Source organism: Heterodontus francisci, chromosome 44 (genome assembly GCF_036365525.1).
Source record: "Heterodontus francisci isolate sHetFra1 chromosome 44, sHetFra1.hap1, whole genome shotgun sequence".
In the NCBI taxonomy this organism is placed as follows: Eukaryota; Metazoa; Chordata; class Chondrichthyes; order Heterodontiformes; family Heterodontidae; genus Heterodontus; species Heterodontus francisci.
The window spans coordinates 4,181,963-4,207,931 of NC_090414.1; positions in this window are offsets into that span (position 1 = coordinate 4,181,963).

The window sequence follows — 25,969 nt, forward strand, 5'->3', positions numbered from 1 at the left end:
GCGTTTCAGAGAGATTCAGAGAGTGTCAGAGAGTGTCACAGAGTGTCACAGAGTTGCAGAGTGTGTCAGAGAGTGTCCGAGAGTTTCAGAAAGAGTCAGATAGTGTCAGAGAGTTTCAGAAAGTGTCAGAGAGTGTCAGAGAGTGTCTGAGAGTGTCAGAGTGTGTCGGAGTGTTTCAGAGAGTGTCACAGAGTTTCAGAGAGTGTCAGAGATCTTCAGAGAGTGTCGGAGAGTGCCAGAAAGTTTCAGAGAGTGTCACAGAGTGTCAGAGAGATTCAGAGAGTGTACGAGAGATTCAGAAAGTGTCAGATAGTGTCAGAGAGCTTCAGAAAGTGTCGCAGAGCGTCAGAGAGTGTCTGAGAGTGTCAGAGAGTGTCAGAGAGAGTCAGAGAGTGTCAGGGAGTTTCAGAGAGTGTCAGAGAGTTTCAGAGAGCTTCTGAGAGTTTCAGAGAGTGTCAGAGACTGTCAGAGATTTTCAGCGAGTCGCAGATAATGTCAGTGAGTGTCAGAGAGTGTCTGAGAGTTTCAGAGAGTGTCAGAGAGTGTCAGAGAGTTTCAGAGAGCTTCTGAGAGTTTCTGAGAGTGTCAGAGAGTTGCAGAGAGTTGCAGAGAGTTTCAGAGAGTTTCAGAGAGTGTCAGAGAGTGTCCGAGAGTTTCAGAGAGTTTCAGAGAGCTTCAGAGAGTTTCAGAGAGTGTCAGAAAGTTTCAGAGAGTGTCAGAGAGTTTCAGAGAGTGTCACAGAGTGTCAGAGTGATTCAGAGAGATTCAGAGAGTGTCAGAGATTGTCAGAGAGTTTCAGACAGTTTCAGAGAGATTCAGAGAGTGTCAGAGAGTTTCAGAGAGAGTCAGTGAGTGTCAGCGAGTGTCAAAGAGTGTGACAGAGTTTCAGAGAGTGTCAGAGAGCGTCAGAGAGTGTCAGAGAGTTTCAGAGAATGTCAGAGTGTTTCAGAGACTTTCTGAGAGTGTCAGAGAGTGTCAGAAAGTTTCAGAGAGAGTCAGAGAGTCTCAGAGCTTTTCAGAGAGATTCAGAGAGTGTCACAGAGTGACACAGAGTTGCAGAGTGTGTCAGAGAGTGTCCGAGAGTTTCAGAAAGAGTCAGATAGTGTCAGAGAGTTTCAGAAAGTGTCAGAGAGTGTCAGAGAGTGTCTGAGAGTGTCAGAGAGTGTCAGAGTCTTTCAGAGATTGTCACAGAGTTTCAGAGAGTGTCAGAGATTTTCAGAGAGTGCCAGAGATCTTCAGAGAATGTCAGAGAGTGCCAGAAAGTTTCAGAGAGTGTCACAGAGTGTCGGAGAGTTTCAGAGAGATTCAGAGAGTGTCTGAGAGATTCAGAAAGTGTCAGACAGTGTCAGAGATTTTCAGAAAGTGTCAGAGAGTGTCAGAGAGTGTCTGAGAGTGTCAGAGAGTGTCAGAGAGAGTCAGAGAGTGTCAGGGAGTTTCAGATAGTTTCAGAGAGTGTCACAGAGTGTCAGAGCTTTTCAGAGAGATTCAGAGAGTGTCAGAGAGTGTCACAGAATGTCATAGAGTTGCAGAGTGTGTCAGAGAGTGTCCGAGAGTTTCAGAAAGAGTCAGATATTGTCAGAGAGTTTCAGAAAGTGTCAGAGAGTGTCAGAGAGTGTCTGAGAGTGTGAGAGAGTGTCAGAGTCTTTCAGAGAGTGTCACAGAGTTTCAGAGAGTGTCAGAGATTTACAGAGAGTGCCAGAGATCTTCAGAGAGTGTCAGAGAGTGCCAGAAAGTTTCAGAGAGTGTCACAGAGTGTCGGAGAGTTTCAGAGAGATTCAGAGATTGTCCGAGAGATTCAGAAAGTGTCAGATAGTGTCAGAGAGTTTCAGAAAGTGTCACAGAGTGTCAGAGAGTGTCTGAGAGTGTCAGAGAGTGTCAGAGAGTGTCAGAGAGTTTCAGAGAGTGTCAGAGAGTGTCAGAGAGTTTCAGAGAGTTTCAGAGAGTGTCAGAGAGTTTCAGAGAGTCTCAGATAGTGTCAGAGAGTGTCAGAGAGTGTCTGAGAGTCTCTGAGAGTTTCAGAGAGTGTCAGAGAGTGTCAGAGAGTTTCAGAGAGCTTCTGAGAGCTTCTGAGAGTGTCAGAGAGTGACAGAGTTTCAGAGAGTTTCAGAGAGTGTCAGAAAGTTTCAGAGAGTGTCCGAGAGTTTCAGAGAGTTTCAGAAAGCTTCAGAGAGTGTCAGGGAGTGTCAAAGAGTTTCAGAGAGTGTCAGAGAGTGTCAGAGAGTGTCAGAGGGTTTCAGAGAGTGTCAGAGAGTTTCAGAGAATTTCTGAGAGGGTCAGAGAGTGCCTGAGAGTTTCTGACAGTTTCTGAGTGTGCCGGAGAGTGTCAGAGAGTGTCTGAGAGTGTGAGAGAGTGTCAGAGTCTTTCAGAGAGTGTCACAGAGTTTCAGAGAGTGTCAGAGATTTACAGGGAGTGCCAGAGATCTTCAGAGAGTGTCAGAGAGTGCCAGAAAGTTTCAGAGAGTGTCACAGAGTGTCGGAGAGTTTCAGAGAGATTCAGAAATTGTCCGAGAGATTCAGAAAGTGTCAGATAGTGTCAGAGAGTTTCAGAAAGTGTCACAGAGTGTCAGAGAGTGTCTGAGAGTGTCAGAGAGTGTCAGAGAGTTTCAGAGAGTGTCAGAGAGTGTCCGAGAGTTTCAGAGAGTTTCAGAGAGTGTCAGAGAGTTTCAGAGAGTGTCAGAGAGTTTCAGAGAGTGTCACAGAGTGTCAGAGTGATTCAGAGAGATTCAGAGAGTGTCAGAGATTGTCAGAGAGTTTCAGACAGTTTCAGAGAGATTCAGAGAGTGTCAGAGAGTTTCAGAGAGAGTCAGTGAGTGTCAGCGAGTGTCAAAGAGTGTGACAGAGTTTCAGAGAGTGTCAGAGAGCGTCAGAGAGTGTCAGAGGGTTTCAGAGAATGTCAGAGTATTTCAGAGACTTTCTGAGAGTGTCAGAGAGTTCCAGAGAGTTTCTGAGAGTGTCAGAGAGAGTCAGACAGTGTCTGAGAGTGTCAAAGAGTGTCACAGAGTTTCAGAGAGTGTCATAGAGTTTCAGAGTGTGTCAGAGAGTTTCAGAGACTTTCTGAGAGTGTCAGAGAGTTCCAGAGAGTTTCTGAGAGTTTCTGAGTGTGTCGGAGTGTGTCTGAGAGAGTCAGAGAGTATCTGAGAGTGCCACAGAGTGTCAGAGAGTGTCAGAGATTTTCAGAGAGTTTCAGAGATGTTCAGAGAGTGTCAGAGATTGTCAGAAATTTTCAGAGAGAGTCAGAGAGTGTCAGGGAGTTTCAGAGAGATTCAGAGAGTGTCACAGAGTGTCAGAGCGTTTCAGAGAGATTCAGAGAGTGTCAGAGAGTGTCACAGAGTGTCACAGAGTTGCAGAGTGTGTCAGAGAGTGTCCGAGAGTTTCAGAAAGAGTCAGATAGTGTCAGAGAGTTTCAGAAAGTGTCAGAGAGTGTCAGAGAGTGTCTGAGAGTGTCAGAGTGTGTCGGAGTGTTTCAGAGAGTGTCACAGAGTTTCAGAGAGTGTCAGAGATCTTCAGAGAGTGTCGGAGAGTGCCAGAAAGTTTCAGAGAGTGTCACAGAGTGTCAGAGAGATTCAGAGAGTGTACGAGAGATTCAGAAAGTGTCAGATAGTGTCAGAGAGCTTCAGAAAGTGTCGCAGAGCGTCAGAGAGTGTCTGAGAGTGTCAGAGAGTGTCAGAGAGAGTCAGAGAGTGTCAGGGAGTTTCAGAGAGTGTCAGAGAGTTTCAGAGAGCTTCTGAGAGTTTCAGAGAGTGTCAGAGACTGTCAGAGATTTTCAGCGAGTCGCAGATAATGTCAGTGAGTGTCAGAGAGTGTCTGAGAGTTTCAGAGAGTGTCAGAGAGTGTCAGAGAGTTTCAGAGACTTTCTGAGAGTGTCAGAGAGTTCCAGAGAGTTTCTGAGAGTTTCTGAGTGTGTCGGAGTGTGTCTGAGAGAGTCAGAGAGTATCTGAGAGTGCCACAGAGTGTCAGAGAGTGTCAGAGATTTTCAGAGAGTTTCAGAGATGTTCAGAGAGTGTCAGAGATTGTCAGAAATTTTCAGAGAGAGTCAGAGAGTGTCAGGGAGTTTCAGAGAGATTCAGAGAGTGTCACAGAGTGTCAGAGAGTGTCTGAGAGTGTCAGAGAGTGTCAGAGAGAGTCAGAGAGTGTCAGGGAGTTTCAGAGAGTGTCAGAGAGTTTCAGAGAGCTTCTGAGAGTTTCAGAGAGTGTCAGAGACTGTCAGAGATTTTCAGCGAGTCGCAGATAATGTCAGTGAGTGTCACAGAGTTTCAGAGAGTGTCATAGAGTTTCAGAGTGTGTCAGAGAGTTTCAGAGACTTTCTGAGAGTGTCAGAGAGTTCCAGAGAGTTTCTGAGAGTTTCTGAGTGTGTCGGAGTGTGTCTGAGAGAGTCAGAGAGTATCTGAGAGTGCCACAGAGTGTCAGAGAGTGTCAGAGATTTTCAGAGAGTTTCAGAGATGTTCAGAGAGTGTCAGAGATTGTCAGAAATTTTCAGAGAGAGTCAGAGAGTGTCAGGGAGTTTCAGAGAGATTCAGAGAGTGTCACAGAGTGTCAGAGCGTTTCAGAGAGATTCAGAGAGTGTCAGAGAGTGTCACAGAGTGTCACAGAGTTGCAGAGTGTGTCAGAGAGTGTCCGAGAGTTTCAGAAAGAGTCAGATAGTGTCAGAGAGTTTCAGAAAGTGTCAGAGAGTGTCAGAGAGTGTCTGAGAGTGTCAGAGTGTGTCGGAGTGTTTCAGAGAGTGTCACAGAGTTTCAGAGAGTGTCAGAGATCTTCAGAGAGTGTCGGAGAGTGCCAGAAAGTTTCAGAGAGTGTCACAGAGTGTCAGAGAGATTCAGAGAGTGTACGAGAGATTCAGAAAGTGTCAGATAGTGTCAGAGAGCTTCAGAAAGTGTCGCAGAGCGTCAGAGAGTGTCTGAGAGTGTCAGAGAGTGTCAGAGAGAGTCAGAGAGTGTCAGGGAGTTTCAGAGAGTGTCAGAGAGTTTCAGAGAGCTTCTGAGAGTTTCAGAGAGTGTCAGAGACTGTCAGAGATTTTCAGCGAGTCGCAGATAATGTCAGTGAGTGTCAGAGAGTGTCTGAGAGTTTCAGAGAGTGTCAGAGAGTGTCAGAGAGTTTCAGAGAGCTTCTGAGAGTTTCTGAGAGTGTCAGAGAGTTGCAGAGAGTTGCAGAGAGTTTCAGAGAGTTTCAGAGAGTGTCAGAGAGTGTCCGAGAGTTTCAGAGAGTTTCAGAGAGCTTCAGAGAGTTTCAGAGAGTGTCAGAAAGTTTCAGAGAGTGTCAGAGAGTTTCAGAGAGTGTCACAGAGTGTCAGAGTGATTCAGAGAGATTCAGAGAGTGTCAGAGATTGTCAGAGAGTTTCAGACAGTTTCAGAGAGATTCAGAGAGTGTCAGAGAGTTTCAGAGAGAGTCAGTGAGTGTCAGCGAGTGTCAAAGAGTGTGACAGAGTTTCAGAGAGTGTCAGAGAGCGTCAGAGAGTGTCAGAGAGTTTCAGAGAATGTCAGAGTGTTTCAGAGACTTTCTGAGAGTGTCAGAGAGTGTCAGAAAGTTTCAGAGAGAGTCAGAGAGTCTCAGAGCTTTTCAGAGAGATTCAGAGAGTGTCACAGAGTGACACAGAGTTGCAGAGTGTGTCAGAGAGTGTCCGAGAGTTTCAGAAAGAGTCAGATAGTGTCAGAGAGTTTCAGAAAGTGTCAGAGAGTGTCAGAGAGTGTCTGAGAGTGTCAGAGAGTGTCAGAGTCTTTCAGAGATTGTCACAGAGTTTCAGAGAGTGTCAGAGATTTTCAGAGAGTGCCAGAGATCTTCAGAGAATGTCAGAGAGTGCCAGAAAGTTTCAGAGAGTGTCACAGAGTGTCGGAGAGTTTCAGAGAGATTCAGAGAGTGTCTGAGAGGTTCAGAAAGTGTCAGACAGTGTCAGAGATTTTCAGAAAGTGTCAGAGAGTGTCAGAGAGTGTCTGAGAGTGTCAGAGAGTGTCAGAGAGAGTCAGAGAGTGTCAGGGAGTTTCAGATAGTTTCAGAGAGTGTCACAGAGTGTCAGAGCTTTTCAGAGAGATTCAGAGAGTGTCAGAGAGTGTCACAGAATGTCATAGAGTTGCAGAGTGTGTCAGAGAGTGTCCGAGAGTTTCAGAAAGAGTCAGATATTGTCAGAGAGTTTCAGAAAGTGTCAGAGAGTGTCAGAGAGTGTCTGAGAGTGTGAGAGAGTGTCAGAGTCTTTCAGAGAGTGTCACAGAGTTTCAGAGAGTGTCAGAGATTTACAGAGAGTGCCAGAGATCTTCAGAGAGTGTCAGAGAGTGCCAGAAAGTTTCAGAGAGTGTCACAGAGTGTCGGAGAGTTTCAGAGAGATTCAGAGATTGTCCGAGAGATTCAGAAAGTGTCAGATAGTGTCAGAGAGTTTCAGAAAGTGTCACAGAGTGTCAGAGAGTGTCTGAGAGTGTCAGAGAGTGTCAGAGAGTGTCAGAGAGTTTCTGAGAGTGTCAGAGAGTTGCAGAGAGTTTCAGAGAGTTTCAGAGAGTGTCAGAGAGTGTCCGAGAGTTTCAGAGAGTTTCAGAGAGCTTCAGAGAGTTTCAGAGAGTGTCAGAAAGTTTCAGAGAGTGTCAGAGAGTTTCAGAGAGTGTCACAGAGTGTCAGAGTGATTCAGAGAGATTCAGAGAGTGTCAGAGATTGTCAGAGAGTTTCAGACAGTTTCAGAGAGATTCAGAGAGTGTCAGAGAGTTTCAGAGAGAGTCAGTGAGTGTCAGCGAGTGTCAAAGAGTGTGACAGAGTTTCAGAGAGTGTCAGAGAGCGTCAGAGAGTGTCAGAGGGTTTCAGAGAATGTCAGAGTATTTCAGAGACTTTCTGAGAGTGTCAGAGAGTTCCAGAGAGTTTCTGAGAGTGTCAGAGAGAGTCAGACAGTGTCTGAGAGTGTCAAAGAGTGTCACAGAGTTTCAGAGAGTGTCATAGAGTTTCAGAGTGTGTCAGAGAGTTTCAGAGACTTTCTGAGAGTGTCAGAGAGTTCCAGAGAGTTTCTGAGAGTTTCTGAGTGTGTCGGAGTGTGTCTGAGAGAGTCAGAGAGTATCTGAGAGTGCCACAGAGTGTCAGAGAGTGTCAGAGATTTTCAGAGAGTTTCAGAGATGTTCAGAGAGTGTCAGAGATTGTCAGAAATTTTCAGAGAGAGTCAGAGAGTGTCAGGGAGTTTCAGAGAGATTCAGAGAGTGTCACAGAGTGTCAGAGCGTTTCAGAGAGATTCAGAGAGTGTCAGAGAGTGTCACAGAGTGTCACAGAGTTGCAGAGTGTGTCAGAGAGTGTCCGAGAGTTTCAGAAAGAGTCAGATAGTGTCAGAGAGTTTCAGAAAGTGTCAGAGAGTGTCAGAGAGTGTCTGAGAGTGTCAGAGTGTGTCGGAGTGTTTCAGAGAGTGTCACAGAGTTTCAGAGAGTGTCAGAGATCTTCAGAGAGTGTCGGAGAGTGCCAGAAAGTTTCAGAGAGTGTCACAGAGTGTCAGAGAGATTCAGAGAGTGTACGAGAGATTCAGAAAGTGTCAGATAGTGTCAGAGAGCTTCAGAAAGTGTCGCAGAGCGTCAGAGAGTGTCTGAGAGTGTCAGGGAGTGTCAGAGAGAGTCAGAGAGTGTCAGGGAGTTTCAGAGAGTGTCAGAGAGTTTCAGAGAGCTTCTGAGAGTTTCAGAGAGTGTCAGAGACTGTCAGAGATTTTCAGCGAGTCGCAGATAATGTCAGTGAGTGTCAGAGAGTGTCTGAGAGTTTCAGAGAGTGTCAGAGAGTGTCAGAGAGTTTCAGAGAGCTTCTGAGAGTTTCTGAGAGTGTCAGAGAGTTGCAGAGAGTTGCAGAGAGTTTCAGAGAGTTTCAGAGAGTGTCAGAGAGTGTCCGAGAGTTTCAGAGAGTTTCAGAGAGCTTCAGAGAGTTTCAGAGAGTGTCAGAAAGTTTCAGAGAGTGTCAGAGAGTTTCAGAGAGTGTCACAGAGTGTCAGAGTGATTCAGAGAGATTCAGAGAGTGTCAGAGATTGTCAGAGAGTTTCAGACAGTTTCAGAGAGATTCAGAGAGTGTCAGAGAGTTTCAGAGAGAGTCAGTGAGTGTCAGCGAGTGTCAAAGAGTGTGACAGAGTTTCAGAGAGTGTCAGAGAGCGTCAGAGAGTGTCAGAGAGTTTCAGAGAATGTCAGAGTGTTTCAGAGACTTTCTGAGAGTGTCAGAGAGTGTCAGAAAGTTTCAGAGAGAGTCAGAGAGTCTCAGAGCTTTTCAGAGAGATTCAGAGAGTGTCACAGAGTGACACAGAGTTGCAGAGTGTGTCAGAGAGTGTCCGAGAGTTTCAGAAAGAGTCAGATAGTGTCAGAGAGTTTCAGAAAGTGTCAGAGAGTGTCAGAGAGTGTCTGAGAGTGTCAGAGAGTGTCAGAGTCTTTCAGAGATTGTCACAGAGTTTCAGAGAGTGTCAGAGATTTTCAGAGAGTGCCAGAGATCTTCAGAGAATGTCAGAGAGTGCCAGAAAGTTTCAGAGAGTGTCACAGAGTGTCGGAGAGTTTCAGAGAGATTCAGAGAGTGTCTGAGAGATTCAGAAAGTGTCAGACAGTGTCAGAGATTTTCAGAAAGTGTCAGAGAGTGTCAGAGAGTGTCTGAGAGTGTCAGAGAGTGTCAGAGAGAGTCAGAGAGTGTCAGGGAGTTTCAGATAGTTTCAGAGAGTGTCACAGAGTGTCAGAGCTTTTCAGAGAGATTCAGAGAGTGTCAGAGAGTGTCACAGAATGTCATAGAGTTGCAGAGTGTGTCAGAGAGTGTCCGAGAGTTTCAGAAAGAGTCAGATATTGTCAGAGAGTTTCAGAAAGTGTCAGAGAGTGTCAGAGAGTGTCTGAGAGTGTGAGAGAGTGTCAGAGTCTTTCAGAGAGTGTCACAGAGTTTCAGAGAGTGTCAGAGATTTACAGAGAGTGCCAGAGATCTTCAGAGAGTGTCAGAGAGTGCCAGAAAGTTTCAGAGAGTGTCACAGAGTGTCGGAGAGTTTCAGAGAGATTCAGAGATTGTCCGAGAGATTCAGAAAGTGTCAGATAGTGTCAGAGAGTTTCAGAAAGTGTCACAGAGTGTCAGAGAGTGTCTGAGAGTGTCAGAGAGTGTCAGAGAGTGTCAGAGAGTTTCAGAGAGTGTCAGAGAGTGTCAGAGAGTTTCAGAGAGTTTCAGAGAGTGTCAGAGAGTTTCAGAGAGTCTCAGATAGTGTCAGAGAGTGTCAGAGAGTGTCTGAGAGTCTCTGAGAGTTTCAGAGAGTGTCAGAGAGTGTCAGAGAGTTTCAGAGAGCTTCTGAGAGCTTCTGAGAGTGTCAGAGAGTGACAGAGTTTCAGAGAGTTTCAGAGAGTGTCAGAAAGTTTCAGAGAGTGTCCGAGAGTTTCAGAGAGTTTCAGAAAGCTTCAGAGAGTGTCAGGGAGTGTCAAAGAGTTTCAGAGAGTGTCAGAGAGTGTCAGAGAGTGTCAGAGGGTTTCAGAGAGTGTCAGAGAGTTTCAGAGAATTTCTGAGAGGGTCAGAGAGTGCCTGAGAGTTTCTGACAGTTTCTGAGTGTGCCGGAGAGTGTCAGAGAGTGTCTGAGAGTGTGAGAGAGTGTCAGAGTCTTTCAGAGAGTGTCACAGAGTTTCAGAGAGTGTCAGAGATTTACAGGGAGTGCCAGAGATCTTCAGAGAGTGTCAGAGAGTGCCAGAAAGTTTCAGAGAGTGTCACAGAGTGTCGGAGAGTTTCAGAGAGATTCAGAAATTGTCCGAGAGATTCAGAAAGTGTCAGATAGTGTCAGAGAGTTTCACAAAGTGTCACAGAGTGTCAGAGAGTGTCTGAGAGTGTCAGAGAGTGTCAGAGAGTTTCAGAGAGTGTCAGAGAGTGTCAGAGAGTTTCAGAGAGTTTCAGAGAGTGTCAGAGAGTTTCAGAGAGTCTCAGATAGTGTCAGAGAGTGTCAGAGTGTGTCTGAGAGTCTCTGAGAGTTTCAGAGAATGTCAGAGAGTGTCAGAGAGTTTCAGAGAGCTTCTGAGAGCTTCTGAGAGTGTCAGAGAGTGACAGAGTTTCAGAGAGTTTCAGAGAGTGTCAGAAAGTTTCAGAGAGTGTCCGAGAGTTTCAGAGAGTTTCAGAAATCTTCAGAGAGTGTCAGGGAGTGTCAAAGAGTTTCAGAGAGTGTCAGAGAGTGTCAGAGAGTGTCAGAGGGTTTCAGAGAGTGTCAGAGAGTTTCAGAGAATTTCTGAGAGGGTCAGAGAGTGCCTGAGAGTTTCCGACAGTTTCTGAGTGTGCCGGAGAGTGTCAGAGAGTGTCAGAGTGTTTCAGAGAGTGTCACAGCGTTTCAGAGAGTGTCAGAGATTTTCAGAGAGTTTCAGAGATCTTCAGAGAGTGTCAGTGAGTGCCACAGAGTGTCAGTGAGTGTCAGAGAGTTTCAGAGAGTGTCAGAGAGTGTCAGAGAGTTTCAGAGATCTTCAGAGAGTGTCAGAGACTGCAAGAAAGTTTCAGAGAGTGTCACAGAGTGTCGGAGAGTTTCAGAGAGGTTCAGAGAGTGTCCGAGAGATTCAGAAAGTGTCAGATAGTGTCAGAGAGTTTCAGAAAGTGTCAGAGAGTGTCAGAGAGTGTCTGAGAGTGTCAGAGATTGTCCGAGAGTTTCAGAGAGTGTCAGAGAGTGTCAGAGAGTTTCAGAGAGTGTCGGAGAGTTTCAGAGAGAGTCAGTGAGTGTCAGAGAGTGTCAAAGTGTGTCACAGAGTTTCAGAGAGTGTCAGAGAACGTCAGATAGTGTCACAGAGTTTCAGAGAGTGTCAGTGTGTTTCAGAGACTTTCTGAGAGTGTCAGAGAGTTTCAGAGAGTTTCTGAGTGTGTCGGAGTGTGTCTGAGAGAGTCAGAGAGTATCTGAGAGTGTCACAGAGTGTCAGAGAGTGTCAGAGATTTTCAGAGAGTTTCAGCGATGTTCAGAGAGTGTCAGAGATTGTCAGAAAGTTTCAGAGAGAGTCAGAGAGTGTCAGGGACTTTCAGAGAGTTTCAGAGAGTTTCACAGACTGTCAGAGCATTTCAGAGAGATTCAGAGAGTGTCAGAGAGTGTCACATAGTGTCATAGAGTTGCAGAGTGTGTCAGAGAGTGTCCGAGAGTTTCAGAAAGAGTCAGATAGTGTCAGAGAGTTTCAGAGATCTTCAGAGAGTGTCACAGAGTGTCAGAGAGTGCCAGAGATTGTCAGAGAGTTTCAGAGAGTGTCAGAGAGTGTCAGAGAGTTTCAGAGAGTTTCAGAGAGTGTCAGAGAGTGTCAGAGAGTTTCAAAGAGTTTCAGAGAGCTTCAGAGTGTTTCAGAGAGTGCCAGGAAGTTTCAGAGAGTGTCAGAGAGTTTCAGAGAGTTTCAGAGAGTGTCAGAGACTTTCAAAGAGTTTCAGAGAGCTTCAGAGAGTTTCAGAGAGCTTCAGAGAGTTTCAGAGAGTGTCAGAAAGTTTCAGAGAGTTTCAGAGAGTGTCAGAGAGTTTCAGAGAATGTCAGTGAGTGTCAGAGAGTTTCAGAGAGAGTCAGAGGGTGTCAGGGACTTTCAGAGAGTTTCAGAGAGTGTCACAGAGTGTCAGAGCTTTTCAGAGAGATTCAGAGTGTGTCAGAGTGCGTCACATAGTGTCATAGAGTTGCAGAGTGTGTCAGAGAGTGTCCGAGAGGTTCAGAAAGAGTCAGATAGTGTCAGAGTGTTTCAGAGATCTTCAGAGAGTGTCTGAGAGTGTCTGAGAGTGCCAGAGATTGTCAGAGAGTTTCAGAGAGCGTCAGATAGTGTCAGAGAGTTTCAGGGAGTTTCAGAGAGTGTCAGAGAGTGTCAGAGAGTTTCAGAGAGTGTCACAGAGTTTCAGAGAGTTTCAGAGAGTGTCAGAAAGTTTCAGAGAGTGTCAGAGAGTTTCAGAGAGTGTCACATAGTGTCAGAGTGATTCAGAGAGATTCAGAGAGTGTCAGAGATTGTCAGAGAGTGTCAGACAGTTTCAGAGAGTTTCAGAGAGTGTCAGAGAGTTTCAGAGAGCGTCAGTGAGTGTCAGAGAGTGTCAAAGAGTGTCACAGAGTTTCAGAGAGTGTCAGAGAGCGTCAGAGAGTGTGAGAGAGTTTCAGAGAAGGTCAGAGATTTTCAGAGACTTTCTGAGAGTGTCAGAGATTTCCAGAGAGTTTCTGAGAGTTTCTGAGTGTGTCAGAGTGTGTCGGAGACAGTCAGAGAGTATCTGAGAGTGTCACAGAATGCCAGAGAGTGTCAGAGATTTTCAGAGAGTTTCAGAGATGTTCAGAGAGTGTCAGAGATTGTCAGAAAGTTTCAGAGAGCTTCAGAGAGTGTCAGGGAGTTTCAGAGAGTTTCAGAGAGTGTCACAGAGTGTCAGAGCTTTTCAGAGAGATTCAGAGAGTGTCACAGAGTGTCACAGAGTGTCATAGAGTTGCAGAGTGTGTCAGAGAGTGTCCGAGAGTTTCAGAAAGAGTCAGATAGTGTCAGAGAGTTTCAGAAAGTGTCAAAGAGTGTCAGAGAGTGTCTGAGAGTGTCAGAGAGTGTCAGAGTCTTTCAGAGAGTGTCACAGAGTTTCAGAGAGTGTCAGAGATTTTCAGAGAGTGCCAGAGATCTTCAGAGAGTGTCAGAGAGTGTCACAGAGTGTCGCAGAGTTTCAGAGAGATTCAGAGAGTGTCCGAGAGATTCAGAAAGTGTCAGATAGTGTCAGAGAGTTTCAGAAAGTGTCACAGAGTGTCAGAGAGTGTCTGAGAGTGTCAGAGAGTGTCAGAGAGTTTCAGAGAGTGTCAGAGAGTGTCAGAGAGTTTCAGAGAATTTCAGAGAGTGTCAGAGAGTTTCAGAGAGTCTCAGATAGTGTCACAGAGTGTCAGAGAGTGTCTGAGAGTGTCTGAGAGTTTCAGAGAGGGTCAGAGAGTGTCAGAGAGTTTCAGTGAGCTTCTGAGAGTTTCTGAGAGTGTCAGAGAGTTACAAAGAGTTTCAGAGAGTTTCAGAGAGTGTCAGAAAGTTTCAGAGAGTGTCCGAGAGTTTCAGAGAGTTTCAGAGGGTGTCACAGAGTGTCAGAGAGTTTCAGAAAGCTTCAGAGAGTGTCAGGGAGTGTCAGAGAGTGTCAGAGAGTGTCAGAGAGTTTCAGAGAGAGTCAGAGAGTTTCAGAGAGTTTCAGAGAGTGTCAGAGACTTTCAAAGAGTTTCAGAGAGCTTCAGAGAGTTTCAGAGAGCTTCAGAGAGTTTCAGAGAGTGTCTGAAAGTTTCAGAGAGAGTCAGAGAGTTTCAGAGAGTTTCAGAGAGTGTCAGAGACTTTCAAAGAGTTTCAGAGAGCGTCAGAGAGTGTCAGAGAGTTTCAGAGAGTTTCAGAGAAGGTCAGAGATTTTCAGAGACTTTCTGAGAGTGTCAGAGATTTCCAGAGAGTTTCTGAGAGTTTCTGAGTGTGTCAGAGTGTGTCGGAGACAGTCAGAGAGTATCTGAGAGTGTCACAGAATGCCAGAGAGTGTCAGAGATTTTCAGAGGGTTTCAGAGATGTTCAGAGAGTGTCAGAGATTGTCAGAAAGTTTCAGAGAGCTTCAGAGAGTGTCAGGGAGTTTCAGAGAGTGTCACAGAGTTTCAGAGAGTTTCAGAGAGATTCAGAGAGTGTCACAGAGTGTCACAGAGTGTCATAGAGTTGCAGAGTGTGTCAGAGAGTGTCCGAGAGTTTCAGAAAGAGTCAGATAGTGTCAGAGAGTTTCAGAAAGTGTCAGAGAGTGTCAGAGAGTGTCTGAGAGTGTCAGAGAGTGTCAGAGTCTTTCAGAGAGTGTCACAGAGTTTCAGAGAGTGTCAGAGATTTTCAGAGAGTGCCAGAGATCTTCAGAGAGTGTCAGAGAGTGTCACAGAGTGTCGCAGAGTTTCAGAGAGATTCAGAGAGTGTCCGAGAGATTCAGAAAGTGTCAGATAGTGTCAGAGAGTTTCAGAAAGTGTCACAGAGTGTCAGAGAGTGTCTGAGAGTGTCAGAGAGTGTCAGAGAGTTTCAGAGAGTGTCAGAGAGTGTCAGAGAGTGTCAGAGAGTTTCAGAGAATTTCAGAGAGTGTCAGAGAGTTTCAGAGAGTCTCAGATAGCGTCACAGAGTGTCAGAGAGTGTCTGAGAGTGTCTGAGAGTTTCAGAGAGGGTCAGAGAGTGTCAGAGAGCGTCAGATAGTGTCAGAGAGTTTCAGAGAGTGTCAGTGTGTTTCAGAGACTTTCTGAGTGTGTCAGAGAGTTTCAGAGAGTTTCTGAGAGTTTCTGAGTGTGTCGGAGTATGTCTGAGAGAGTCAGAGAGTATCTGAGAGTGTCACAGAGTGTCAGAGAGTGTCAGAGATTTTCAGAGAGTTTCAGCGATGTTCAGAGAGTGTCAGAGATTGTCAGAAAGTTTCAGAGAGAGTCAGAGAGTGTCAGGGACTTTCAGAGAGTTTCAGAGAGTTTCACAGACTGTCAGAGCTTTTCAGAGAGAATCAGAGATTGTCACAGAGTGTCACAGAGTGTCATAGAGTTGCAGAGTGTGTCAGAGAGTGTCCGAGAGTTTCAGAAAGAGTCAGATAGTGTCAGAGAGTTTCAGAAAGTGTCAGAGAGTGTCAGAGAGTGTCTGAGAGTGTCAGAGAGTGTCAGAGTCTTTCAGAGAGTGTCACAGAGTTTCAGAGAGTGTCAGAGATTTTCAGAGAGTGCCAGAGATCTTCAGAGAGTGTCAGAGAGTGTCACAGAGTGTCGCAGAGTTTCAGAGAGATTCAGAGAGTGTCCGAGAGATTCAGAAAGTGTCAGATAGTGTCAGAGAGTTTCAGAAAGTGTCACAGAGTGTCAGAGAGTGTCTGAGAGTGTCAGAGAGTGTCAGAGAGTTTCAGAGAGAGTCAGAGAGTGTCAGAGAGTGTCAGAGAGTTTCAGAGAATTTCAGAGAGTGTCAGAGAGTTTCAGAGAGTCTCAGATAGTGTCACAGAGTGTCAGAGAGTGTCTGAGAGTGTCTGAGAGTTTCAGAGAGGGTCAGAGAGTGTCAGAGAGTTTCAGTGAGCTTCTGAGAGTTTCTGAGAGTGTCAGAGAGTTACAAAGAGTTTCAGAGAGTTTCAGAGATTGTCAGAAAGTTTCAGAGAGTGTCCGAGAGTTTCAGAGAGTTTCAGAGGGTGTCACAGAGTGTCAGAGAGTTTCAGAAAGCTTCAGAGAGTGTCAGGGAGTGTCAGAGAGTGTCAGAGAGTTTCGGAGAGTGTCAGAGACTTTCAAAGAGTTTCAGAGAGCTTCAGAGAGTTTCAGAGAGCTTCAGAGAGTTTCAGAGAGTGTCAGAAAGTTTCAGAGTGTGTCAGAGAGTGTCCGAGAGTTTCAGAAAGAGTCAGATAGTGTCAGAGAGTTTCAGAGATCAACAGAGAGTGTCGTAGAGTGTCTGAGAGTGCCAGAGATTGTCAGAGAGTTTCAGAGAGTGTCAGAGAGTGTCAGAGAGTTTCAGAGAGTTTCAGAGAGTGTCAGAGAGTGTCAGAGAGTTTCAAAGAGTTTCAGAGAGCTTCAGAGAGTTTCAGAGAGTGCCAGAAAGTTTCAGAGAGTGTCAGAGAGTTTCAGAGAGTTTCAGAGAGTGTCAGAGACTTTCAAAGAGTTTCAGAGAGCTTCAGAGAGTTTCAGAGAGCTTCAGAGAGTTTCAGAGAGTGTCAGAAAGTTTCAGAGAGTGTCAGAGAGTTTCAGAGAGTGTCACAGAGTGTCAGAGTGATTCAGAGAGATTCAGAGAGTTTCAGAGATTGTCAGAGAGTGTCAGACAGTTTCAGAGAGTTTCAGAGAGTGTCAGAGAGTTTCAGAGAATGTCAGTGAGTGTCAGAGAGTTTCAGAGAGAGTCAGAGGGTGTCAGGGACTTTCAGAGAGTTTCAGAGAGTGTCACAGAGTGTCAGAGCTTTTCAGAGAGATTCAGAGTGTGTCAGAGTGTGTCACATAGTGTCATAGAGTTGCAGAGTGTGTCAGAGAGTGTCCGAGAGGTTCAGAAAGAGTCAGATAGTGTCAGAGAGTTTCAGAGATCTTCAGAGAGTGTCTGAGAGTGTCTGAGAGTGCCAGAGATTGTCAGAGAGTTTCAGAGAGCGTCAGAGAGTGTCAGAGAGTTTCAGGGAGTTTCAGAGAGTGTCAGAGAGTGTCAGAGAGTTTCAGAGAGTGTCACAGAGTTTCAGAGAGTTTCAGAGAGTGTCAGAAAGTTTCAGAGAGTGTCAGAGAGTTTCAGAGAGTGTCACATAGTGTCAGAGTGATTCAGAGAGATTCAGAGAGTGTCAGAGATTGTCAGAGAGTGTCAGACAGTTTCAGAGAGTTTCAGAGAGTGTCAGAGAGTTTCAGAGAGCGTCAGTGAGTGTCAGAGAGTGTCAAAGAGTGTCACAGAGTTTCAGAGAGTGTCAGAGAGCGTCAGAGAGTGTCAGAGAGTTTCAGAGAAGGTCAGAGATTTTCAGAGACTTTCTGAGAGTGTCAGAGATTTCCAGAGAGTTTCTGAGAGTTTCTGAGTGTGTCAGAGTGTGTCGGAGACAGTCAGAGAGTATCTGAGAGTGTCACAGAATGCCAGAGAGTGTCAGAGATTTTCAGAGAGTTTCAGAGATGTTCAGAGAGTGTCAGAGATTGTCAGAAAGTTTCAGAGAGCTTCAGAGAGTGTCAGGGAGTTTCAGAGAGTTTCAGAGAGTGTCACAGAGTGTCAGAGCTTTTCAGAGAGATTCAGAGATTGTCACAGAGTGTCACAGAGTGTCATAGAGTTGCAGAGTGTGTCAGAGAGTGTCCGAGAGTTTCAGAAAGAGTCAGATAGTGTCAGAGTCTTTCAGAGAGTGTCACAGAGTTTCAGAGAGTGTCTGAGATTTTCAGAGAGTGCCAGAGATCTTCAGAGAGTGTCAGAGAGTGTCACAGAGTGTCGCGGAGTTTCAGAGAGATTCAGAGAGTGTCCGAGAGATTCAGAAAGTGTCAGATAGTGTCAGAGAGTTTCAGAAAGTGTCACAGAGTGTCAGAGAGTGTCTGAGAGTGTCAGAGAGTGTCAGAGAATTTCAGAGAGAGTCAGAGAGTGTCAGAGAGTGTCAGAGAGTTTCAGAGAATTTCAGAGAGTGTCAGAGAGTTTCAGAGAGTCTCAGATAGTGTCACAGAGTGTCAGAGAGTGTCTGAGAGTGTCTGAGAGTTTCAGAGAGGGTCAGAGAGTGTCAGAGAGTTTCAGTGAGCTTCTGAGAGTTTCTGAGAGTGTCAGAGAGTTACAAAGAGTTTCAGAGAGTTTCAGAGATTGTCAGAAAGTTTCAGAGAGTGTCCGAGAGTTTCAGAGAGTTTCAGAGGGTGTCACAGAGTGTCAGAGAGTTTCAGAAAGCTTCAGAGAGTGTCAGGGAGTGTCAGAGAGTGTCAGAGAGTGTCAGAGAGTTTCAGAGAGAGTCAGAGAGTTTCAGAGAGTTTCAGAGAGTGTCAGAGACTTTCAAAGAGTTTCAGAGAGCTTCAGAGAGTTTCAGAGAGCTTCAGAGAGTTTCAGAGAGTGTCAGAAAGTTTCAGAGAGTGTCAGAGAGTTTCAGAGAGTGTCACAGAGTGTCAGAGTGATTCAGAGAGATTCAGAGAGTTTCAGAGATTGTCAGAGAGTGTCAGACAGTTTCAGAGAGTTTCAGAGAGTGTCAGAGAGTTTCAGAGTATGTCAGTGAGTGTCAGAGAGTTTCAGAGAGAGTCAGAGGGTGTCAGGGACTTTCAGAGAGTTTCAGAGAGTGTCACAGAGTGTCAGAGCTTTTCAGAGAGATTCAGAGTGTGTCAGAGTGTGTCACATAGTGTCATAGAGTTGCAGAGTGTGTCAGAGAGTGTCCGAGAGGTTCAGAAAGAGTCAGATAGTGTCAGAGAGTTTCAGAGATCTTCAGAGAGTGTCTGAGAGTGTCTGAGAGCGCCAGAGATTGTCAGAGAGTTTCAGAGAGCGTCAGAGAGTGTCAGAGAGTTTCAGGGAGTTTCAGAGAGTGTCAGAGAGTGTCAGAGAGTTTCAGAGAGTGTCACAGAGTTTCAGAGAGTTTCAGAGAGTGTCAGAAAGTTTCAGAGAGTGTCAGAGAGTTTCAGAGAGTGTCACATAGTGTCAGAGTGATTCAGAGAGATTCAGAGAGTGTCAGAGATTGTCAGAGAGTGTCAGACAGTTTCAGAGAGTTTCAGAGAGTGTCAGAGAGTTTCAGAGAGCGTCAGTGAGTGTCAGAGAGTGTCAAAGAGTGTCACAGAGTTTCAGAGAGTGTCAGAGAGCGTCAGAGAGTGTCAGAGAGTTTCAGAGAAGGTCAGAGATTTTCAGAGACTTTCTGAGAGTGTCAGAGATTTCCAGAGATTTTCTGAGAGTTTCTGAGTGTGTCAGAGTGTGTCGGAGACAGTCAGAGAGTATCTGAGAGTGTCACAGAATGCCAGAGAGTGTCAGAGATTTTCAGAGAGTTTCAGAGATGTTCAGAGAGTGTCAGAGATTGTCAGAAAGTTTCAGAGAGCTTCAGAGAGTGTCAGGGAGTTTCAGAGAGTTTCAGAGAGTGTCACAGAGTGTCACAGAGTGTCATAGAGTTGCAGAGTGTGTCAGTCAGTGTCCGAGAGTTTCAGAAAGAGTCAGATAGTGTCAGAGAGTTTCAGAAAGTGTCAGAGAGTGTCAGAGAGTGTCTGAGAGTGTCAGAGAGTGTCAGAGTCTTTCAGAGAGTGTCACTGAGTTTCAGAGAGTGTCAGAGATTTTCAGAGAGTGCCAGAGATCTTCAGAGAGTGTCAGAGAGTGTCACAGAGTGTCGCAGAGTTTCAGAGAGATTCAGAGAGTGTCCGAGAGATTCAGAAAGTGTCAGATAGTGTCAGAGAGTTTCAGAAAGTGTCACAGAGTGTCAGAGAGTGTCTGAGAGTGTCAGAGAGTGTCAGAGAGTTTCAGAGAGTGTCAGAGAGTGTCAGAGAGTGTCAGAGAGTTTCAGAGAATTTCAGAGAGTGTCAGAGAGTTTCAGAGAGTCTCAGATAGTGTCACAGAGTGTCAGAGAGTGTCTGAGAGTGTCTGAGAGTTTCAGAGAGGGTCAAAGAGTGTCAGAGAGTTTCAGTGAGCATCTGAGAGTTTCTGAGAGTGTCAGAGAGTTACAAAGAGTTTCAGAGAGTTTCAGAGAGTGTCAGAAAGTTTCAGATAGTGTCCGAGAGTTTCAGAGAGTTTCAGAGGGTGTCACAGAGTGTCAGAGAGTTTCAGAAAGCTTCAGAGAGTGTCAGGGAGTGTCAGAGAGTGTCAGAGAGTGTCAGAGAGAGTCAGACAGTGTCTGAGAGTGTCAAAGAGTGTCAAAGAGTTTCAGAGAGTGTCAGAGAGTGTCAGAGAGTGTCAGATTGTTTCAGAGAGTTTCAGAGAGTTTCAGAGAATTTCTGAGAGTGTCAGAGAGTGCCTGAGAGTTTCTAACAGTTTCTGAGTGTGCCGGAGCGTGTCAGAGAGTGTCAGAGTATTTCAGAGAGTGTCACAGAGTTTCAGAGAGTGTCAGAGATTTTCAGAGAATTTCAGAGAGTGTCAGTGAGTGCCACAGAGTGTCAGTGAGTTTCAGAGAGTTTCAGAGAGTGTCAGAGATTTTCAGAGATTTTCAGAGATCTTCAGAGAGTGTCAGAGAGTGCAAGAAAGTTTCAGAGAGTGTCACAGAGTGTCGTAGAGTTTCAGTAAGATTCAGAGAGTGTCCGAGAGATTCAGAAAGTGTCAGACAGTGTCAGAGAGTTTCAGAAAGTGTCAGAGAGTGTCAGAGAGTGTCTGAGAGTGTCAGAGATTGTCAGAGAGTTTCAGAGAGTGTCAGAGAGTGTCAGAGAGTTTCAGAGAGTTTCAGAGAGTGTCAGAGAGTTTCAGAGAGTCTCAGATAGTGTCAGAGATTGTCAGAGAGTGTCTGAGAGTGTCTGAGAGTTTCAGAGAGGGTCAGAGAGTGTCAGAGAGTTTCAGTGAGCTTCTGAGAGTTTCTGAGAGTTTCAGAGAGTTACAAAGAGTTTCAGAGAGTTTCAGAGAGTGTCAGAAAGTTTCAGAGAGTGTCCGAGGGTTTCAGAGATTTTCAGAGGGTGTCACAGAGTGTCAGAGAGTTTCAGAAAGCTTCAGAGAGTGTCAGGGAGTGTCAGAGAGTGTCAGAGAGTGTCAGAGAGTTTCAGAGAGAGTCAGACAGTGTCTGAGAGTGTCAAAGAGTGTCAAAGAGTTTCAGAGAGATTCAGAGAGTGTCAGAGAGTGTCAGAGGGTTTCAGAGAGTGTCAGAAAGTTTCAGAGAATTTCTGAGAGTGTCAGAGAGTGCCTGAGAGTTTCTAACAGTTTCTGAGTGTGCCGGAGAGTGTCAGAGAGTGTCAGAGTGTTTCAGAGAGTGTCACAGAGTTTCAGAGAGTGTCAGAGATTTTCAGAGAATTTGAGAGAGTGTCAGTGAGTGCCACAGAGTGTCAGTGAGTGTCAGAGAGTTTCCGAGAGTGTCAGAGATTTTCAGAGAGTTTCAGAGATCTTCAGAGAGTGTCAGAGGGTGCCAGAAAGTTTCAGAGAGTGTCACAGAGTGTCGGAGAGTTTCAGAGAGATTCAGAGAGTTTCCGAGAGATTCAGAAAGTGTCAGATAGTGTCAGAGAGTTTCAGAAAGTGTCACAGAGTGTCGGAGAGTGTCTGAGAGTGTCAGAGAGTTTCAGACAGTGTCAGAGAGTGTCAGAGAGTTTCAGAGAATTTCAGAGAGTGTCAGTGAGTGCCACAGAGTGTCAGTGAGTGTCAGAGAGTTTCAGAGAGTGTCAGAGATCTTCAGAGCGTGTCAGAGAGTGCAAGAAAGTTTCAGAGAGTGTCACAGAGTGTCGGAGAGTTTCAGAGAGATTCAGAGAGTGTCCGAGAGATTCAGAAAGTGTCAGATAGAGTCAGAGAGTTTCAGAAAGTGTCAGAGAGTGTCAGAGAGTGTCTGAGAGTGTCAGAGAGTTTCAGAGAGTGTCAGAGAGTTTCAGAGAGTTTCAGAGAGTGTCAGAGAGTTTCAGAGAGAGTCAGTGAGTGTCAGAGAGTGTCAAAGTGTGTCACAGAGTTTCAGAGAGTGTCAGAGAGCGTCAGATAGTGTCAGAGAGTTTCAGAGAGTGTCAGTGTGTTTCAGAGACTTTCTGAGAGTGTCAGAGAGTTCCAGAGAGTTTCTGAGAGTTTCTGAGTGTGTCGGAGTGTGTCTGAGAGAGTCAGAGAGTATCTGAGAGGGTCACAGAGTGTCAGAGAGTGTCAGAGATTTTCAGAGAGTTTCAGCGATGTTCAGAGAGTGTCAGAGAGTGTCAGAAAGTTTCACAGAGAGTCAGAGAGTGTCAGGGACTTTCAGAGAGTTTCAGAGAGTTTCACAGACTGTCAGAGCTTTTCAGAGAGATTCAGAGAGTGTCAGAGAGTGTCACATAGTGTCATAGAGTTGCAGAGTGTGTCAGAGAGTGTCCGAGAGTTTCAGAAAGAGTCAGATAGTGTCAGAGAGTTTCAGAGATCTTCAGAGAGTGTCTGAGAGTGTCTGAGAGTGCCAGAGATTGTCAGAGAGTTTCAGAGAGTGTCAGAGAGTGTCAGAGAGTTTCAGAGAGTTTCAGTGAGTGTCAGAGAGTGCCAGAGAGTGTCAGAGAGTTTCAGTGAGCTTCTGAGAGTTTCTGAGAGTGTCAGAGAGTTACAAAGAGTTTCAGAGAGTTTCAGAGAGTGTCAGAAAGTTTCAGAGAGTGTCCGAGGGTTTCAGAGATTTTCAGAGGGTGTCACAGAGTGTCAGAGAGTTTCAGAAAGCTTCAGAGAGTGTCAGGGAGTGTCAGACAGTTTCAGAGAGTTTCAGAGAGTGTCAGAGAGTTTCAGAGAATGTCAGTGAGTGTCAGAGAGTTTCAGAGAGAGTCAGAGGGTGTCAGGGACTTTCAGAGAGTTTCAGAGAGTGTCACAGAGTGTCAGAGCTTTTCAGAGAGATTCAGAGTGTGTCAGAGTGTGTCACATAGTGTCATAGAGTTGCAGAGTGTGTCAGAGAGTGTCCGAGAGGTTCAGAAAGAGTCAGATAGTGTCAGAGAGTTTCAGAGATCTTCAGAGAGTGTCTGAGAGTGTCTGAGAGTGCCAGAGATTGTCAGAGAGTTTCAGAGAGCGTCAGAGAGTGTCAGAGAGTTTCAGAGAGTTTCAGAGAGTGTCAGAGAGTGCCAGAGAGTTTCAGAGAGTTTCAGAGAGTGTCAGAGAGTTTCAGAGAGTGTCAGAAAAATTTTCAGAGAGTGTCAGAGAGTTTCAGAGAGTGTCACAGAGTGTCAAAGTGATTCAGAGAGATTCAGAGAGTGTCAGAGATTGTCAGAGAGTGTCAGACAGTTTCAGAGAATTTCATGAGAGTGTCAGAGAGTTTCAGAGAGAGTCAGTGAGTGTCAAAGAGTGTCAAAGAGTGTCACAGATTGTCAGAGAGTGTCAGAGAGCGTCAGAGAGTGTCAGAGAGTTTCAGAGAGAGTCAGAGAGTTTCAGAGACATTCTGAGAGTGTCAGAGAGTTCCAGAGAGTTTCTGAGAGTTTCTGAGTGAGTCGGAGTGTGTCTGAGAGAGTCAGAGAGTATCTGAGAGTGTCACAGAGTGTCAGAGAGTGTTAGAGATTTTCAGAGAGTTTCAGAGAGAGTCAGAGAGTGTCAGGGAGTTTCAGAGAGTTTCAGAGAGTGTCACAGAGTGTCAGAGCTTTTCAGAGAGATTCAGAGAGTGTCAGAGAGTGTCACAGAGTGTCATAGAGTTGCAGAGTATGTCAGAGAGTGTCCGAGAGTTTCAGAAAGAGTCAGATAGTGTCAGAGAGTTTCAGAAAGTGTCAGAGAGTGTCAGAGTCTTTCAGAGAGTGTCACAGAATTTCAGAGAGTGCCAGAGATCTTCAGAGAGTGTCAGAGTCTTTCAGAGAGTGTCACAGAGTTTCAGAGAGAGTCAGAGATTTTCAGAGAGTGCCAGAGATCTTCAGAGAGTGTCAGAGGGTGCCAGAAAGTTTCAGAGAGTGTCACAGAGTGTCGGAGAGTTTCAGAGAGATTCAGAGAGTGTCCGAGAGATTCAGAAAGTGTCAGATAGTGTCAGAGAGTTTCAGAAAGTGTCACAGAGTGTCAGAGAGTGTCTGAGAGTGCCAGAGAGTGTCAGAGAGTTTCAGAGAGTGATAGAGAGTGTCAGAGAGTTTCAGAGAATTTCAGAGAGTGTCAGAGAGTTTCAGAGAGTCTCAGATAGTGTCAGAGAGTGTCAGAGAGTGTCTGAGAGTGTCTGAGAGTTTCAGAGAGGGTCAGAGAGTGTCAGAGAGTTTCAGTGAGCTTCTGAGAGTTTCTGAGAGTGTCAGAGAGTTACAAAGAGTTTCAGAGAGTTTCAGAGAGTGTCAGAAAGTTTCAGAGAGTGTCCGAGAGTTTCAGAGAGCTTCAGAGGGTGTCACAGAGTGTCAGAGAGTTTCAGAAAGCTTCAGAGAGTGTCAGGGAGTGTCAGAGAGTGTCAGAGAGTGTCAGAGAGTTTCAGAGAGAGTCAGATAGTGTCTGAGAGTGTCAAAGAGTGTCAAAGAGTTTCAGAGAGTGTCAGAGAATGTCAGAGGGTTTCAGAGAGTGTCAGAGAGTGTCAGAGAGTTTCAGAGAGTGTCAGAGAGTGCCTGAGAGTTTCTGACAGTTTCTGAGTGTGCCGGAGAGTGTCAGAGAGTGTCAGAGTGTTTCAGAGAGTGTCACAGAGTTTCAGAGAATGTCAGAGATTTTCAGAGAGTGTCAGAGATCTTCAGAGATTGTCAGAGATTGCAAGAAAGTTTCAGAGAGTGTCACAGAGTGTCGGAGAGTTTCAGAGAGATTCAGAGAGTGTCCGACAGATTCAGAAAGTGTCAGATAGTGTCAGAGAGTTTCAGAAAGTGTCAGAGAGTGTCCGAGAGTGTCTGAGAGTGTCAGAGATTGTCAGAGAGTTTCAGAGAGAGTCAGAGAGTTTCAGAGAGTGTCAGAGAGCGTCAGATAGTGTCAGAGATTTCAGAGAGTGTCAGTGTGTTTCAGAGACTTTCTGAGAGTGTCAGAGAGTTCCAGAGAGTTCCAGAGAGTTTCTGAGAATTTCTGAGTGTGTCGGAGTGTGTCTGAGAGAGTCAGAGAGTATCTGAGAGTGTCACAGAGTGTCAGAGAGTGTAAGAGATTTTCAGAGAGTTTCAGCGATGTTCAGAGATTGTCAGAGAGTGTCAGAAAGTTTCAGAGAGACTCAGAGAGTGTCAGGGACTTTCAGAGAGTGTCAGAGAGTGTCACATAGTGTCATAGAGTTGCAGAGTGTGTCAGAGAGTGTCTGAGAGTTTCAGAAAGAGTCAGATAGTGTCAGAGAGTTTCAGAGATCTTCAGAGAGTGTCTGAGAGTGTCTGAGAGTGCCAGAGATTGTCAGAGAGTTTCAGAGAGTGTCAGAGAGTGTCAGAGAGTTTCAGAGAGTTTCAGAGAGTGTCAGAGAGTGTCAGAGAGTTTCAGAGAGTTTCAGAGACTGTCAGAGAGTTTCAGAGAGTGTCAGAAAGTTTAAGAGAGTGTCAGAGAGTTTCAGAGAGTGTCACAGAGTGTCAAAGTGATTCAGAGAGATTCAGAAAGTGTCAGATAGTGTCCGAGAGTGTCTCAGAGTGTCAGAGATTGTCACAGAGTGTCAGAGAGTGTCAGAGATTTTCAGAGAGTTTCAGAGAGAGTCAGAGAGTGTCGGGGAGTTTCAGAGAGTTTCAGAGAGTGTCACAGAGTGTCAGAGCTTTTCAGAGTGATTCAGAGAGTGTCAGAGAGTGTCACAGAGTGTCATAGAGTTGCAGAGTATGTCAGAGAGTGTCCGAGAGTTTCAGAAAGAGTCAGATAGTGTCAGAGAGTTTCAGAAAGTGTCAGAGAGTGTCAGAGTCTTTCAGAGAGTGTCACAGAGTTTCAGAGAGTGTCAGAGATTTTCAGAGAGTGCCAGAGATCTTCAGAGAGTGTCAGAGAGTGCCAGAAAGGTTCAGAGAGTGTCACAGAGTGTCGGAGAGTTTCAGAGAGATTCAGAGAGTTTCCGAGAGATTCAGAAAGTGTCAGATAGTGTCAGAGAGTTTCAGAAAGTGTCAGAGAGAGTCAGAGAGTGTCTGAGAGTGTCAGAGAGTGTCAGAGAGTTTCAGAGAGTGTCAGAGAGTGTCAGAGAGTTTCTGAGAATTTCAGAGAGTGTCAGAGAGTTTCAGAGAGTCTCAGATAGTGTCAGAGAGTGTCAGAGAGTGTCTGAGAGTGTCTGAGAGTTTCAGAGAGTGTCAGAGAGTGTCAGAGAGTGTCAGAGTTTCAGTGAGCTTCTGAGAGTTTCTGAGAGTGTCAGAGAGTTACAAAGAGTTTCAGAGAGTTTCAGAGAGTGTCAGAAAGTTTCAGAGAGAGTCCGAGAGTTTCAGAGAGTTTCAGAGGGTGTCAGGGAGTGTCAGAGAGTGTCAGAGAGTTTCAGAGAGTTTCAGAGAGAGTCAGACAGTGTCTGAGAGTGTCAAAGAGTGTCAAAGAGTTTCAGAGAGTGTCAGAGAGTGTCAGAGAGTGTCAGAGAGTGTCAGAGGGTTTCAGAGAGTGTCAGAGATTTTCAGAGAGTGTCAGAGATTTTCAGAGAGTTTCAGAGATCTTCAGAGAGTGTCAGTGAGTGCCACAGAGTGTCAGTGAGTGTCAGAGAGTTTCAGAGAGTGTCAGAGATTTTCAGAGAGTTTCAGAGATCTTCAGAGAGTGTCAGAGAGTGCCAGAAAGTTTCAGAGAGTGTCGGAGAGTTTCAGAGAGATTCAGAGAGTGTCCGAGAGATTCAGAAAGTGTCAGATAGTGTCAGAGAGTTTCAGAAAGTGTCAGAGAGTGTCAGAGAGTGTCTGAGAGTGCCAGAGATTGTCAGAGAGTTTCAGAGAGTTTCAGAGAGTGTCAGAGAGTTTCAGAGAGTTTCAGAGAGTGTCAGAGAGCTTCAGACAGTGTCAGGGAGTGTCAGAGAGTGTCAGAGAGTTTCAGATAGAGTCAGACAGTGTCTGAGATTGTCAAAGAGTGTCAAAGAGTTTCAGAGAGTGTCAGAGAGTGTCAGAGAGTTTCAGAGAGTGTCAGGGAGTGTCAGAGAGTGTCAGAGAGTTTCGGAGAGTGTCAGACAGTGTCTGAGAGTGTCAAAGAGTGTCAAAGAGTTTCAGAGAGTGTCAAAGAGTTTCAGAGAGTTTCTGAGAGTGTCAGAGAGTGCCAGAGAGTTTCTGAGAGATTCTGGGTGTGTCGAAGTGTGTCTGCGGGAGTCAGAGAGTATCTGAGAGTGTCACAGAGTG